Consider the following 17,569-nt stretch of genomic DNA (forward strand, 5'->3'; position numbering starts at 1 on the left):
GGGGTGGTCAGATTGAGTAACACATGCGTATTCAGCATGGTTACTTAGTTTTACTTTGTAGATGTAATTTCAGTCCTTTTAATTTTGTAAGTAACGTGATGCGGTGTACATTTTTTAAAAGGAAAACCGCCGAACCGAAGGCTAAAAGTTAACATCGAAGTGCTTTAATCATTAGGGCTAATATGTGCCGAAGGTAAAAACTCGAATATTGTTATTTTTCTAGTATTTTCAAAGGTTAAGGGTAATGTATGCCTTCACTGTCATGTGGATGTGGCATAAATGAGCAATTGAGGATGATGTTAGAATGAACCGAATGATTTCGTAAAATGATAAAGTTCGGCGCAACACAGTGGAGTGTCATAGCGCGATATAAGAACTGAGAGCCATTGGTGCACGGTTTTAGCATAAACCAGTGCAAGTGTAGTATGGTGCTTTTGATGAGTATTGCACCTAAGATTACTTTTGTGTTGTACACGGTGGGTTGAAACGTAACGTAAGGATAAGTAATTAGATAAACTTTGAAGGCTTAAGAGTTTCGCTGATAGTACCATGTAATTTGCAATGCTGTAGTAATGGGGGTAATTGTAGAGCTCAGGTGAGCCCTGTGGTTTTTTTTCTTTTTCTCTCAGAAGTATTTGCATAGGCGGGTAACTTTAACCAAATGAACCTTCAAGAAAGCATTGTTTGTCTCCAATATTTTGTTGGCTATACTTTGAAGAGAGATTGATCAAGGGATCATATTAGCGGCACAGTAAGTTTTTACTAATGCTGAGCAAACGAAGAGTATTTTGGCCACAGTGTAGGCCAAAGATTCAGAAAAGCTAGATAGCCCAATGTTTCCGACAAGTAGTGGCAGCCGTAAACAAAGACTGACGTTAGAACACTCGTAGCGCTCGCTGAATCCGATTTCCGGACTGATGCTCTCAGCGGGACAGAACCGATGAAAGTAGTCAGCGATGAAAAAGAGCCTGCTGTTTTATATCACGACGACAGTGGTATCAAGCAAAGCTGCGCTTTACTTGTGCGAGAATTTGGGCTCTCGTGAGATAACGTGCTGTGCTTCAGGAAAGGAGTGCGCTTGCATTGTGTAGGCCACTCATCAGTTGCAGTGTTATCTCGGAGGGGCTAAATTTAAAGTAGGGACAGACCATTTTCCTCTCACTTGGCTGCAAACCGTGACATCAAAGAACAGTCGCCTTGTGAGGCAGAGCTTGATTCTTCGAAAACATAATTTTGGCATCAGGTGAAGGGCAAATTGAATGAAAACGTTGACGCGCTCAGCCGCTCTTTCTAAGCCGATCTGGGGTGCTCTTGATGTATCGAAATTGATATTTTAGTTTTTTTCGTGCATCTTATGTAAATTTGTAAGGTAGCACGTCTGGTTTTTCAGCTCAAGTGAGTCCTGAGAGTTTTGAGTGTGAGCTTTTGTTAAAGCTAGGAAATGAAAATTGGTTTCCCATCGCTCTTTTGGCTTGCGGTTGTTCGAAGGGTGCCGAGTGCTTGCTTGTGCATGTGGTCCAGTTTCAGAAACGGTGTCGAAGATTCGGCATTTACCCAGACCATGCCACAAGCGAAGGCCAGTTCCTGGGATTCGACTACGAACCCTTTCGTCGTCCCTGCGAGCAGCAGCGGTGACTGCTGCCCTCCGTGACTCATCTGGCGAGGGGGAAGCTGTTATGACCGTCGTCAGTAGGCGCCATGCTATCGCTGAGAAGCGTAGCCGGGCAGTGTTCCCACGCCTGGAATCCCAGTTCTCTCGGAACCAGCGTCCAGAGCTGACGGGGGAGCAGCGCTCTTTTGATCCTCAAACAAGTAGCCGACTGGCCGGCTGCCTATGCCCGCCAGGTATTGTCCCTGCTTGCCGGAGGATGAGACATTCTAGAGAGGACAACAAAGACAGCGTCTTCCTTGGAAGAAACCGCGGCCGCGGCCACAAATTGCCCTGCTAATTAAGCGGACAAATCGGCGGACCGTTTGATGCCTGCTGTCAGGAGCGTGGGACCCCTCGACCAGCGGCAGACACACGACGAGGAAGAACCCCTCTGGCGCCACCTTGCAGTGCAGTGATCACGACTCAATATTGGATGTTCACGTGGGCCATGTGTGCTCGTACCCCTCGCCTGTTGTGTGTGTGTGATTGGTGTTCTCCTCAAGAAGGAGGAGCCCGACAGGGCTTATAACGACGCCGCAGAGTGCAGGACGTGGCTCTGAACTATGTAACGGTTCAACCACCACGTTTGTGCTTTGTGAACTCCTAACCTCATGCTGTAAATAATTGTAAATAGTGCCATAAACCTGCTTGTTTTCGTATCCTCCAGCGACCTTCCTTCCGACCCACAACAACTGGTGGCAGCGGTGGGATACGAAGCTACAAGAGACCGGGCAGCCTCGACCTGCAACAACTGGTGAACAGCGCCGAGGTCCGCAACAACGGGTCCTCGGCGGTGGGATCCGCAACAACGTGTACGTGCCTTCGTAGTATGATATGTGCTGCGCTGACTCGTGTGAAACTGCAGGGACAGGATGAACGAGCAATGGCGGTGATGCAGCAGGGCGTTTCAAGGCTTCCGCGTAGGTTGTCTTGCGGTGGTATTCAGCAGGAGCTGACGCAGCTGTATCAGGAGGCAAGGTGTCCGGAGGGCCTGGTGCAGCTCATCCTTGATCACCGTTGCAATAGAGCTCACCGTAGGATGAGGTGTTACACCAGCCTTTTGAAACTCTTCACGTACGATATTACGGATGAGTTCACGTAAGGAGTCATTGCTGGTCCCAGCGGTGGCAAAAATGTCAGCAGTGGACATGCCACTGACTTGCCTGTCGTATTGGTTTGATCGCTGCTGTAGCATTTTTTCCATTGTCACGGCTTCAGACAAGAACTCCGCGACCGTCTTCGGAGGGCTTCGCACGAGGCCGGCGAAAAGCTGGTCCTTAACACCACGCATCAAGTGACGCAACTTCTTGTACTCCGTCATTCTTGAATCTGCCTGTCGGAAGAGACGCGTCATGTCTTCGACGTACGCGGTCACAGTTTCGTTTGGCGACTGGACGCGGGCAAGAATAGCTCGTTCAGCTCTTTCTTGGCGGTCAGCGCTGGCATATGTCTGCAGAAGTCTACAAGAGAATTCAGGCCACGTCATCAGCTGCTCCTCTCGATTTTGATACCGCGTGCGAGCCCCGTCTTCGAGATAGAAGTAGGCACGACCCAGTTTCGCCGCGTCGTCCCACTGATTCAAGTTGGCTACACGCTCGAAGTCCGCCAACCAGTCCTCAACCTCTTCGCTCTCTGTACCGTGGAACGTCGTCGGTGCCCGTGGGCTTTCCAACGTATATCGGTTCGACGACGTGCTTCCCGTGCCGGTTGGCAAGTTTTGTACCGAAGTGCTGGTCATGTTTGTTGACGTGGTGGGAGCAGTATCGTTGACTTCCGGAGGCAATTCCCTGATTCGGTGGCTGGTCCGATGCACGGGAGTATTGACTGGCACTGGACTCGTATTACGGCTTCCTGGGGGGTCTGCAGCATCCGTGAGACTACCCAGCACCTTCCACCAGTTTGTCACGATGAGTCACTAGTACTGGGGGATATATTGAACGACCGGGTAGCTAGCTCTAGGACGATGCTTCAGTCGTGGCTGGCTCTCGAGCCGAGAAGTGACACGCAAATCTTCTTTCTTTTCTCCAGATGGTAGAGCCGCTCTTGCAGTCAACCCACTACGTGTGGGCGGCAATATACGATTGGCAGTTTTTAATATGTTTTTGTGTCGTTTTAATAAGATTAATAAATATTAAGCCTTTCGGAAAGCAATGATTAGTATCTTCCGCAAAACTAGCATGATAAAACAGAGTCGTCACAGATTAATGTTGTGACAACGTTACTTATATTCGGGATTCTCATGAAAGAATCGAGTCCATGTAGGCTCATGTGAGGGACACTCTGCTCTGGATATCGTAGAGACAACCAACAAAACAAGCATATCAATTAATCACGTTTTGATACTTCTCCTTTTTTTGTAGTTCACCAGTAGCCACTCATGATGTAACGCAGCTCAAAGCGCTGATTGAGTAAGAAGCCAGGCGGATCTGTGCAAATCCCGCTTGACATTTTTCTTTTTCGGTCGGCAGGCTTTTGAAACAGTCAATATCTCGACGCAATTTAGGCATGTCTGCATATTCACTCGAGCACCATGGCGCATAGCTGGTGCATCCACTGATAAAGATTCAGAAGCGCATTAAACGTGCTAAAAACGAGCAATTACACGCTTTCGCAGGCTTGGGCGCGCGCGCTACCAATGCAGACGCCCCTGAGATTTTCGGTATCATGCGACTACAGCGTCGACGCTACTGTCACCCACCGGAGAATCAGCCGAGATGCGACGCGGCCGCCTCGCTCACTCCACTGCCCTCTTCTAGTACAATGTAGCCAAAGCAAGGGCCACGCAAAAAAAAATGGGAGCGGGGTTCGTATTCGATCCTGCAGGTGTCGCAATCATCGTAGCTGTTCACATTCTTTCAAAAGTAAATTACACATATTATTCTGGCAGTTAATTGGCACTTACCTTAACTACACTCATGCTTCTTCACTACATGTATCCAGTATGACCCACCAACACCAAGCAGAATGATCTATTCAAACGAGAGCGTCGAAACGAATCTCAGAGGATGCATAAAAAAGCACGTTGCTCAGCTCTGTGCCGTCGGGAGCCACAATGATACCCCGCTACTCCCAACCTCTTGCAATTAACTGAACAAGTTTATTTGAATTAATCATCCTAGAAGTTAATAACACATACCTTCCAATAACTATGGCAGCTGCACGCTCCTTTCGCGAAGCATGAAGGAAGTGCGGAGTTAGGTAGCCTTTTTGTGTTTCTCTTTGATCATCTCCATACTTTCTTTTTCGCATGTTTATGTTTGAATTTGGAATTAATTTCCGTTTATTTCTATTTTTGTTCTTTTTCGTTCTGTTGCTTTGTAATTCTAGTTTGCTTCCCCTGTTTTTCTATTTTATGGAGTGGTTTTGGTTGCGTTACGCCAAGCAAAATCACTTATGTGGTATAAGAGTTTTTCGTCTATTGTTGTTCAGCTGCTCGCTGTTTTTTTCTCTTTAGACTTCTTGTCGACTATTATCACCCGAGGGTCCCGCTTCAGTCTTCGCCCATGGGACCCTCGTTTGTATATTCTTGAGAAGGTGGAAGAAGCAAAAACATAATGGCGTAACCGCATTTTATTCTTTAGGAATAATAAGTGACTTTGAATAACGACAGCGTACGAAAGCATCCAGTAAATTGAGCCCCTAAAATGTTGCGTATTTGATTTCATCATGAAGGTGTTTGAAAAAAAAAGAGAAAGAAGACTTCTATTTGGTACGAGCGCGCTCTCAATATGCTTCGGATTGCTATGCTGTACGCGAGTTTTTCATCGTTACGCTAACCTACATAAGACTGCGACAGCGTACGACACCACAGGCCCCTAAAGTAATCAGCACTTTATCAGTGCAAGCTCCGCTGCGAGATGTCTTGAATATCCAACTGTATCCAAGACTTATCCTGTGACTAATATTTACCCAACTGTTAACTTGATCAAAAACCACCACTTTCTTTGTATGGGGAAAACCGAACATCTGTGCTGCACAAAATATGATTTGAATACAATAAAAGAGTCACCCGTTGCTGCCAGAGAGTGGTCCAATGAAAAGCGTGTTTCGTACCGCAGGGTTTCCGCATGAGAAACTGCAACTAGTGGGTGTTTTACTGTAAAGGTACGTTTAGTGCATCTTATATCTGTACCTGCATACCAGCAAATCTGACGAGTGTCGACCACGGGGGCACCACGCTTGCCTCTTCTCAGGTTGGCCTGGAATTTCTCGGCGCAGAGGAATTGCGCCAGCCATGTCTTTACCTCTCGGTTCGTCGATTCAGGGTTCACGCAAACTCTGCCTCTGAGCCTGGCTTCTGAAAAGAGCACCGTTAAAAGCCCGTATTACATTTTACACCTTTTCTTGAATGCCACGAAACGCTCGCTGTCAGAAGCACGCTAAAGCAGCTTATCAGGTGACGTGTAGCAACAAACGCCCAAGGCGTTTATGAGAACTTGATCTTCCGTACGAAACGAAGTGTGAAATTCAGGGCTTATTTTTTAGTTAGACACAATAACAATGAGAACAGGCAATGGCTCCAACCAGAAATGTCATTAGTAATTACAATGTGAATGGGAAGAATGAAAAGTGGACGAAAAAATAACTTACCGCTGGCAGGGACCAAACCTGCGACCTTCGAATAACGAATCCGATGCTCTACCACTGAGCTACGGTGGAAGTCTTCTATTCGTCCCATTTATATAATATATTACGTGCATTCAAATCTGGGAGCATCAGTTAGGGCCACCATTAGCCATCACGGCGTGTGGAAAACTCATTTTTTGCCTGTTGGCAAAACGTAACCTTCCATGAGTAGGCCTTTTGTAAATTGATTTTAAACATTGGTCCACACTAAAAAAACTTGTTATTTATTATTAAATAATATTGACGTAGCACGTAACAAGAATGTTCCATCCCGGCTAAAGGTGACCCTATTGAGCACGTGATCACAGTTTCTGTGAACATTGTGATGTGTGACTGGTGTCATCAATTGGATGCCGCCCTGCTAGCATCACAAGGGTTCGGGCTCCAGGCAGAAAAATTGATGATCCTATGCAAACATGGAGGAAGGAAAACACACGAAAAAATCTAGTGAATCAAAAATAATTTCTTTCGTAATAAAAGAACGCAGTAGCCATGTACACCTTATGTTCAATGAAACAAAAAATAACGTAAATCAGCATGTTTCTTATAGCAAATTAGTGTTGTTTATCAATCTATTTTGTAAATCATAGTAAAACAGTTATTTAATTGTCATTAGAAAGACAGACAGGCTGATAGATTAGCATGACACAAGTATGATTTGCTTTCCTGCAATGGAATAAGTAATGACGGCATTACGTATCCCTCTCCTCTATTCCAGCCAACGTGATCTTCATTGTATACACCGACAGGGCACAGAAAAGGTTTCAGATTCAAGTGAGTGCGAGGAAGTGTGTCATGACAAAGTTTCATCGGAGATGTGCAACGTTAATGGGGGACATAACACCAAATTTTCGATCATACTTTTTGTTATGTAGGGTTGATCCTTGTGTGTCGGCAAATGAGCTGGCGAAGTTTAAACAGCTAGCTGTGCAGGCGTTTAAATTCCGGCGAGAGGTTTCATTCCGTGTGACGCACACACACACGCAGTGATATAGGGAGTTTGTGGTGTGGCCTTAGCAAGAACGGGGCAGGATTACTCCAGAGAAACACCCGTGAGGCCTCTGCCTTGCATGCAGTTGGCGCATTCAGGGTGATGGTGACGGTGATTATGATGGTAGGGCCCACAGGCTATAGCATAGCGGACTCGCTCGGTGAATTTCGTGCTCAACAGTTGTGTCGTCCACGATATCCTACGCGCCAGCGTAGCTCTCGCCGATCGACCCACCGTCCGTGAACTTCTGAGGCTCTGAGCTCTCGCCGATTGGTGGCCCGTCCGTCATCGAACTCCTTCGACCAGCTTCCAATCTTTCTGTTTTCTCTTTATTTAGTTCTCACTTTATTCCTTTTAGTCGCTCTTTATCAACTTCACTCATGAGCTACTAATGAGGTGTCAGACTTATCTGCAGGCATTTGCGGGGCTCACCTCTTTCTCCCTTTGTTCTATTTTGAAAGCATTACCTCCCCTATAGCATAGCAGAGCATGTGATACACACTATGCTGTAAACCGACAGGCTAATACAATACGGCTGCGTGGAGCGTACCCCTCTGTTCACATCTGCACTGGCTGTGGCTCAGTTCATTGTGGCGTCGCATCGGCTTCAGCTGGTCCAGGAGGAAAGCCCTGTTGGCACATTTCGTTGCTCGAATCAGATCGGTGAGGCAGTCCTTGTACTCGCCGATGAGCATGCGACGCATAACACCAAAAACAGAGTACGCCGTTCTCTTGCGTAACATTCGTGATGCTCTGCATGTGATGGTGTACGGGTGCTCTATAGTCAAACTAACCCGCTCCCCCCTTTCTGCATGACTCCGATGTACAGCACTTCGTTAAGTTATGGACACGGTGTGAAATTGAAGTAATATTAAATGTTGTGCATACTCTGCAAACTGGCCTCTGCAGCTACGACCCCGAGATGTTCTGTAAGTTGCATACGATCAGTGAATGACGGAGACTAACCACAACCGCAATTGAAGAAGGAAGACGAAGTGAAGAATCACTGGGCGTGAGTTTCCTAGCGCTGCTGTTCTTTCGCCAAATTTGTAAGTTTTCCTACTCGTCTTCTGCATCTTACTGCCAAGATTCGGCCACCAGCTTCACGGTGCACCAGGCGCCACGTCTCCAAGGCGTCGAAGCCTTATGTTAGGCTGCCACGACGTCCAAAAGCTTCGGCTACTGGTGGCGACCATTCTTCTCGGCGCCCATCAGTTGAAGACGAAGTGATGAATGCGTCCGAACAGCAAGATAGTGCCGTGTTTCGTGGACCCGAGTAGGACTGTGACGGCTTCTCAACAACACCTAACGCCGACGACGAGTGTGTTACTCCGAAGAAGGCGCGAACTGATAGTCAAGAGGATCACAGCGATGCAACAATCATCGACTCCGCGGAAATGAACTGTGATGTAGAAGCAGCGGACAGGCCTTTCACAACAGTCACGTACAAAAAAGACAGACCAGCAAGGTCCCCATAATTTTCAAGCTGACAGATCCTAGCGCCTCGTTCTGGAAAGTCAATCCGAACAAAATAGCCAGTGAAGTAGTATCTGTTGCTAAAGAGGAAGTGGAGTCGTTCCGTGTCAACAGAGATGGCAACTTCTCCGTAAGTTTCTCTACAGTTACTGCATCCTCCAGACTTCTTGAGTTAACCCATATTGCTGGTCTTGACGTAGCACCGTGTATACCGCAGTCATACGTGAGGAACCTTGAAAAGATTAGACAAGTACCAGTGCAATACAGTGAAGATCAACTGCTTGAATATTCGTGAGACAGCGGTCTAATCTCAGTCAGGAGACAGACTAAATGGCTTCGTCGTGAAGATGGTTCAGCAGAGCCACTATCACCCGGCAGTGTAATTCTTGAGTTCTCCCCTGACAAGCCACTGCTGCCCCGTATTCTTCTAGGCTTCACAAGTCATTCAGTGTAAGAGTACCTATAGCCCACTACGCGATGTTACAACTGTCAACAATATGGACATGTTGCCAAATCGTGTCATGGACAACTTCGCTGCAAAAATTGTGCAGGAGCACATGATTACAAAGAATGTGCATCTAGAAATCATCCCAAATGTGCAAATTGCAATGGAGACCACGTAGCGTCATATGCTGGTTTTTCGAAACACCAGGCAGCTACTCGACTAAAGCGACAAGACATTTTGCTTGGAAGAGCTCCAAAAAAGGGTTCACCTTGTCCGAATTCTGAAACTGTGCATCCACTCCCTGTGACTTCAAAATAAAAAAAGAGTACGTCAACACTGTCGTATGCGACGGTAGCCTAGCGTGCTTCAGCTCAGAAAAAACAAACGTACAGCCAAAACGAACCATAAAGGACAATCGCCAAGCGTTCAAAGGCAGACAAGCGACAGCAGGACACCGAAACTGTCAGCAGCTCGGAATAACCAAGCGTCTACACCTTTCACCCCGCCAAAGCCAAAGGCACAACAGCAACGTGCACCGAAAACAAGTGATGTGGATATGAGTATGTCGATGCTCTTCCCTGCTTTGAAGGCAATCCTGCGTATATTTCCACAGGCCAATGACCCACCAGAGGTAAGCGCAGTCATTTCATTAGAACCACTAGCAGTACAACAAAAAATTGCTGTATAGCAAAATGGCTCTACAAATGACCAACCGTTTCCGCAACACAGCTGTGTTTCAGTGGAATACCAATGGCCTTAGGTCCAAAAGCGCAGACTTAAGAAAGCTGGTTGCTAGTATAGCTTCCCCATTCTGTGTCTAAATGAAACCAACGTTGGCCCTGACTTTAGGATTTCTAACTATGTGACATATGCATCAAGAAGAAATCCAGGCTTAAGCAGGGCACTGTTATGTGTACGGCGTGACATACCGTCTTTTTTTTTATACTCGTCGGACTCGGACGTAACAGAATTTGTAGGGTGCAAAATTCAATTCCAGAAACTTACCATCACCGTAATTTGTGTTTATTTGCAACCATCGACACGCATCTCCGAATCATCTCTGGTTCATTTATTCAATAAAGCCCAGGGGCTTGCCCTCATCTGCGGAGATTTCAATGAGCACAATACCACGTGGGGCAGTACTCATACCGATTCACGTAGGAGAACATTCGAAAAAGCAATTGATCGATGTGGTCTTGTTGTACTGAATGATGGATCAGTAACGTTTTTGAGAGGTAATAATTATGCCAGCTGTCTAGATTTGGCTATAGCCTCTCCTGACATTGCACGAGATATGAACTGGTGTACAGACCTCGAAGCACGAGGGAGTGATCATTACCCAGTTCTTATGCAACACCCCAGAATGCAAGTGCAAACGACCACATCGATTTCAAAGCTAACTGACCGGAAACTATTTCGTGAACATACTGGACGTGACTTGATGGGAGTCAATGAATTGGATACAATTATGTCCTGCATTAAAAGCAGTTACTCCCTTGCGGCAAGGTTTACAGATGTCCCAGCAGGCCACTCCAGTGTGGATGCAGACTATGAGCGCCTACGAGCTATTAGAAGGTGAGCAGAACGTCGCTATCACCGCACTGGGAGGCTTGAAGATTATAAGAAGAGTCAGGCCAACCACATCCAATATAACCGACACATGCAAAAGTTAGGTTGGAAAAATGGCATGCTTTCTGCAACTCATTGACCTAATGTACTCCACTTCCAAAAATCTGGCAAACAATCACTGCCCTAAGTCATCCAGTATCCCAGCGAAACCCATTCAGAGCATTGGCCTTATCTCTTGGATTATCCCAACGTAATGTTTCCAATAAGTTTCGCACAATGCTGACTGGAACTGGGCAAATGGTTCATAACACTACTGCACTGCCTAGTTCTGCAGAGCAGCAAATCCAAGACGCATACACTTTATCACATGTTCAACTCGATAACACGTATTCTCTATTAAAGTTGCGTGCTGCTCTATCACTAACCCGCTTAAGAATGGCAACTGGTCCCGACAACGTATCGTACAGTGTTCTGAAAAACCTAGGACCCAACTGCACGCCAGTTCTTCTACGGTTATATAACGACATGTGGACGAAGGCGTACGTTCCAATATGTTGGAAGGTTGCGAGTATCGTCCCACTACTGAAGCCCGGTAAATCACTGCTTTCGCTAGACTCATTCCGATCAGTCAGCCTCACTATAGCTGTGTATCTAAAGTAATGAAAAAAATTGTTAACAGAAGATTACAGTGGTGGATTGAAGCTATAAACTCACTTCCAGAACAAATGGCTGGCTTCAGACGACGGCGATGCACCATGGACCGTGTCCCCGACCTCGTTACGTTTGTAGAACATGAGATGAGCTGTGGAAACATGGCTGTTGCGGCGTTCATAGATATTAAGAAGGCGTTCGACTCTGTGAGCCACCTTTCTGTGCTTCACGGGCTTACCTCACTAGGTGTTCACGGTCGTATCCTTCAATGAATCGCCAACTTCCTATGTAACAGACAAATATACATTTCAACAAATCACGGAGACAGCGATCGCTTCAACATTAGCAAAGGTGTACCCAAAGGAAGCGTTCTAAGTCTGCTTCTTTTCAATGCTGCAATGGCAGGTCTTCTTAAAGTACTGCCCGAAGCCTTGAACATATCCATGTATGCAGATGACATATGCTGATGGACGTCTCACAAATCACTGGAAGTGATCGAACATCGGCTTCAACAAAGACTAGACACAACAAGTGATTACCTCAAAGAGCGAGGCATGCAGATTTCTCACGCCAAATCTGTAGTTCTGCCATTCTCGAGAGAAAGAGTCAAAAACTTGAAGCTTTTTGTGGATGGCCAGAGAAATATTCGCACGAAAGCATCGCTTCCTTGGCGTTACCTTGGATAGCCGATTCAGATGGAGTCAGCATATTGCTGATCTAGAAAATCAAGTGAACAGCACCATAAATGTTATACGTTGCATCGCGACAACAAAATGGGGCGGTACATCAGCGTCTCTCCTCCACCTCCACGTCCATTGTGCACTAATCTGACAGAAAATTGCCTACTCTGCGCCAGTTCTCCCCAACATCTCTCAGACGTCACTACACCGACTTCAGCTGTTACAAGCACGAAGGTTACGCATATGTCGGGGGGTTCCACAGGCAACATTAAGTTCTTTGACACTGGAAGAGGCAGGAGAACCCAACTTTATAGTAATTAGAAATGTGGAGACATGTCCGCACCTCTTTCGTCTAGTCACGCAGCACCCTTCCCATCCGCTCATATCCAACATCGTGAACCATGCTGGAGCACAAATACACCATGTGTATCAACAGTACATGTCCCGGCTTCCTGTGTCGACTCATTGGCCACTGGACCAAAACTACCCCCCATGGCTGCTTGAGCTACCAACTATTGAAACGTCAATAGAAGGACTTCGCAGCAAACATGAAGTGCCAACCGTTACCGCTCAGCAGTTGGCATCACATCATATGTTTGACAGGTACCAAGGATACACTCACGTGTACACTGATGGCTCTGCCCCCAAACAGACAGCGACATCAGCATTCATAATTCCGGAATTGCACAAAGAATATGCATGTCGGTTGGGACACCTCTCTTCTTCAACAACGTCGGAGCTCGTAGCAATTTTGCTAGCCATAAGCTTTATGAAACTGTCAACGACACCAAGAAAATGGGTGGTCATTACAGACTCTCTGGCAGCAATAGCATGTGTGGAAAGTGCCACTTCAAGACACATTGATGTGCGTATAGTATACGCTATACTAAAAGAGGTCTCAGAAGCTACTAAATCGAATCATCGAGTGGCGTTTCAGTGGGTCCCCAGACACTGCGGAATTAAGGAAAATGAAATGGCGGATGAGTTGGTGAAAACCGCTCAAAATTCTACGCAAACGTGTTTCATTCCGGTATCTCAATATGATGCAGGTAGAATTTTAAGAACAACAAAACGTGAATTATGCCTGGCTACCTGGTTCACAGACAAAACAAATGAATTGATCCTATATTTTGTTGATCCTAATCTTGAATGCCAATCAGACCGTGACCTCCCAAGACGTATCGACGCACTCATTCATCGCCTACGACTCGGAACTGCTTACACAAAGCACTTCCTACTTCGTATTAATCGTGCAACATCGTCAGAATGTTCATGTGGCCACAATGACGAGGATATCTGTCACCTCTTGCTCGACTGTCCGAAACACGACACGCACCGAAGGCGACCAGAACAAAAACTGCATAGGTTAGATCCTGAGTGACCATTCGGGTTGAATAAAATACTAGGTCCGTGGCCATCCAAAACAAAAAGCAAAGCAATGAAGGTGCTGCAACAGTTCTTCGAAGAAACAAAGATTTGTGACGAATACTGAGCGTACAAAACTTAAAAGTGAGCGTTTCGTCTACGTGTTGGTTCTGCCAATATAGGAGAACGTTTCCTCTCACCCATGTAGGACTGTATATATGTATGTATGTTATTATTTTTTTCATAATTTTATTTGTACCAATTAGGTGAAAAGGGGTAGCCGTCGCCAAGTAACGGTGACAAAAACTCCTTCGTTTATTTTCTATTTCAATCAAAGAAACCGCAATAGCATTTGTACTGTCTAGACTAGTGTGTCAAGAGCTTTCTTAGGTGTATAGTAACGTTCGATTAGTAGCATGCAACCGCTATTAGCACTCCTTTTTTTAGCTCACTGAAACTCAATGCAAATTTGCTCCTGTGGCAGGTATGAACCTTTATCGAGTATAACAAATTCGGCGTGGACGTTTCAAAGCATTCCGCTTTTATGTGCGCATGACTATTGTCCCGTTGACTTGTGAATATAGCACTTCAAGCGTCATGATTGGCCGAAAAAAACTGTTACGAACAATTCTAGCGTGAGATGACTTTGTAATAAGGTGCCTCAATCCGGATTAGGTCAGATGTGATCACATGTGACCGTTCGACTCGGCAACAACGCAATAAAGTTTCTTTCCTGAAGCGATGTAAGCGCAAGAGTTTCAAGGAGTACGCACGACCCAAGCTGTAGGGCATACTCAAAAATACTGAAAGCAAAAGCTCTTAGACAATGGGCAGCAATAAACCCACGTGAGTGTTAACTTAGAAGTGATTTTTATTTCAAATGAATAGCTTATTGAAAACCCAAACGTGAGAAACTGTTTCGAACGTGGGCATGCGCAGCAAGGTTACGCTTTGGTAGTTCGTACTCATTAGTGTTCATTGTCGTCTCTTGCCGGGAAGTTTTCGCGCTCAGTAATATTAAGCATGGAGAACCAATTAATAAAATTCTCGCTGTTGTTAGCGCATACGCACCACTACTCACGAGCATGCAAATGCAGCCTTGGTTTCCCGCTCGGCGAGTCGAGTTCTCAGCCGGAACGCCACGTCGCATTGCTCACGATAGAAAGCGAAGTACGTCACGTTGCAACCACTTACACTTCCTGTGAAGGGTAAATAACAGAGAACACGTAAGAGCATCATCATCATGCTGCTGAGGGGAAGAGCGCAAAAAATGGGACGAAGAAAGATTGAACACACGGAACAAGCGCTGACGAACAACTGTGTGTAAATTTATTACACCTTGAAATATATAGCTGAAAACAAGAACAAAAACCATCGCGTGCAGATAAGAGTGAAAGGCAAAAAGGAATGTGCCACGAGTTAAAAAGTGCAAGTTAACTACTCAAAAACATTATCTCTTTTTCCAGTAGAGCGAGTGAAGGCTCACTTACGCACATGTCCCTTTCGTCTTGATATCAAAAGCCTCGTTAATTTCGCACTCTGTCTTGTTACGATAACTTGAGAGTATCTTGCATTCACGAAAGAGTAGAACGCAGCCGCACAGGGAGCAATGGGCTCCCAAAATTCTGCTTGTTGAAGTCCTGAGAATATTTGCGTGCTCTCTCGGGCGGTCGTTCAAACAGCGAACGGTGCGTCCAGTATAGAAGAGACCACAGGATGACGGAATAGCGTACACTACGTTGCTCACGCAGTCAACGCACCGCATCCTGTGTTTCTTGACACACGCATGCTCCTTGGGAATGTCGTCGTTCACTTTCTTGCAAAGACGGCCGAGCTTACGAGGAACCGAGAAAAAGAGTATTGCGCCTGCTTTGCTAACAATCTCCTTGAGTGCATGGCTCACACCGTGTACGTTAGGGATAACAGAAGGTCCTGCGTTGGGTGCGTCCTGAACCACGTTTCGCCTTGCAGCAATTCTACTGAGCGAGCTCTCGAAATGTGGCATGCTTCCCGTTTTTGGCACCGTTCCCCTCAGTATCATGTACCAACTGGCACTTCGAGAAATCCTTTTGCAAGAAATGCATGTACAGCTTTTTGAGATATTCACCTAAACTTTGTAGGTGGAGGAATATATTTGAGTTAGAAGCATTAGAAGGGAGGCTTAGTAATTTAAAGCAAAAAAAAAAAAACAACCCATATTTCAGCAAGCCGTATATGGAACCGCATCTCGTCATAACGAGGGTGAAAGAGAAGGTGAGTAAAATATGATAAATAAATAGTCGCAGGGTATGCACGGAGTGAATGATGATCAGTGGTATATCGGTAAACCGGTAAGCTCCGGTGGTATATAGGTAAACCATGAATCCTCCATAAATCTTGCCCAGTCGATCACCATGTAAAGACAGCAAGCACGTTCTGCAGCCGTTTTCTGGGCCCTCCGATCCACCGCCTTGCCTTCGTCGCTCATACTCGAAGCACACAGACTGCCGGCGAAAGAGGAAGCGCGGCAAGAGCGAGCGCATTTTCACGCAAGAGCGAACGCGGTCTCCTTTCACACTAGAGCACGCCTTGGAGTGGAGAGAGTGCGGCAGCACGATCTAGTGAGCGATTCGAGTACTAGTGGTGAGAGTACCACAGCGCCATGAAGTGCGAGCGCATTTATGCGAGCGTATTAACGGTGGCTACTACGCCGACTCGGGACTAGCCTATGCCATAAAAAGATTCGCCTCTAAAAGAGAGTTTCAAACACTGTTGTAGTTGGAGCACTCGACTCCGATTTCGTAACTACTGGGATCGATTCTCACTACCTTCAGGCACTCACTGTTTTCTTCTTTAATGGGGAAATACTTCTATATGGTGCTTTGTGGTGCATAATTTAATCACCAACCGAGTATGAGGTCGTTCATTTTTGCTCCCAATCCCTCGTTCCGTTTCCTCGAATAACAAGAAATAATTCGTAAACATAGTTGAAATAATAAATTTAGGTGTGTGATGTAACTCCGCTTGTGTCATACTTCTCATTTCTCAAGTGTGAACTAAACGGTGTATGTACACGAATGACGAATGAAAAATGAGCAATGAAAAACTTGAAGGAAAAAAAGTCATAGAAGAGAGGATTAGAGAAACTCAGCTTAGTTTTACGATGACATGCGTTCAACGAGACACAAGATCCCGCTTGTCATGCTTACAGGAACATAGCTTGTTGAACCATGTCCAAACGATAACACTCTGCTCACGCTATCACACCAGCTTGGTTGCTAGTTAGCAATGCCGCTGAAGTGCTGAGCTCGCAGGAATGTTACATCAAAGAAATGCACTTAGAAAGGTCCTGAACCTATCGCTAAGGTGCCCGTTAAGAAACCACATATGGCCAATATTACAATCCCGAGTTGCCCACTCTATTGTGTCTCATAATAGAGTACCGCTATTTCCTCACGTACAACCCCAGAACTTTAATTCATGTTTAAATTCAGTGGTGCTGTGGTATTGAGCACACAAGTTTAAGTTGCGGGTAACACTCATGTAGTAAATAACATATATAGATGCGATGAGCTTTCGTTTTTGCCGTGCATTTTCTGCAGTCATTCTTTCAATAAGTGCAGGATTGATACTTTTGGCGTCTCTTAATATATTATAGTGGTTTTGAGTTGTTAAAACCATAACAATTATATTATTCGTAATATTATTTTATATTGTTATTATTACGAAAAAGTTTAATGAGACAGCTCATTGCAGTAGTTCCTTTACTCACGTTGAATGCCTTCAGGCCTGGACGTCAACAACAGCGTCGGCCTAGAGATGGCATCAGATCCAGAGAACAAAAATGCGACATCCAGGAATAGGCCGATGATGCCCCACATGTCGAGTGGCTCCATTAGCGACCTGAAGGCTTCCGGACTGTACAAGGGTAAAACGAAGGAATACCTACTAAGGAAAATTGAAACGTGACAATTTTTTACACTAAAGTGCTTGTGCAATGCCCTCAAGCTTTCCTTTTTTTACTGCACAAAGGAGAGGATATCAAATTAAGCTTATAAAGATGGTCATGTATAAACCTTCTCGCTTCCAAAAAACTCGTCCGTCTGTGTCCACTTACATGCGAAAGTTCGTTGCCC

This window comes from Rhipicephalus microplus, unplaced genomic scaffold (genome assembly GCF_043290135.1).
Source record: "Rhipicephalus microplus isolate Deutch F79 unplaced genomic scaffold, USDA_Rmic scaffold_24, whole genome shotgun sequence".
NCBI classification, from domain to species: Eukaryota; Metazoa; Arthropoda; class Arachnida; order Ixodida; family Ixodidae; genus Rhipicephalus; species Rhipicephalus microplus.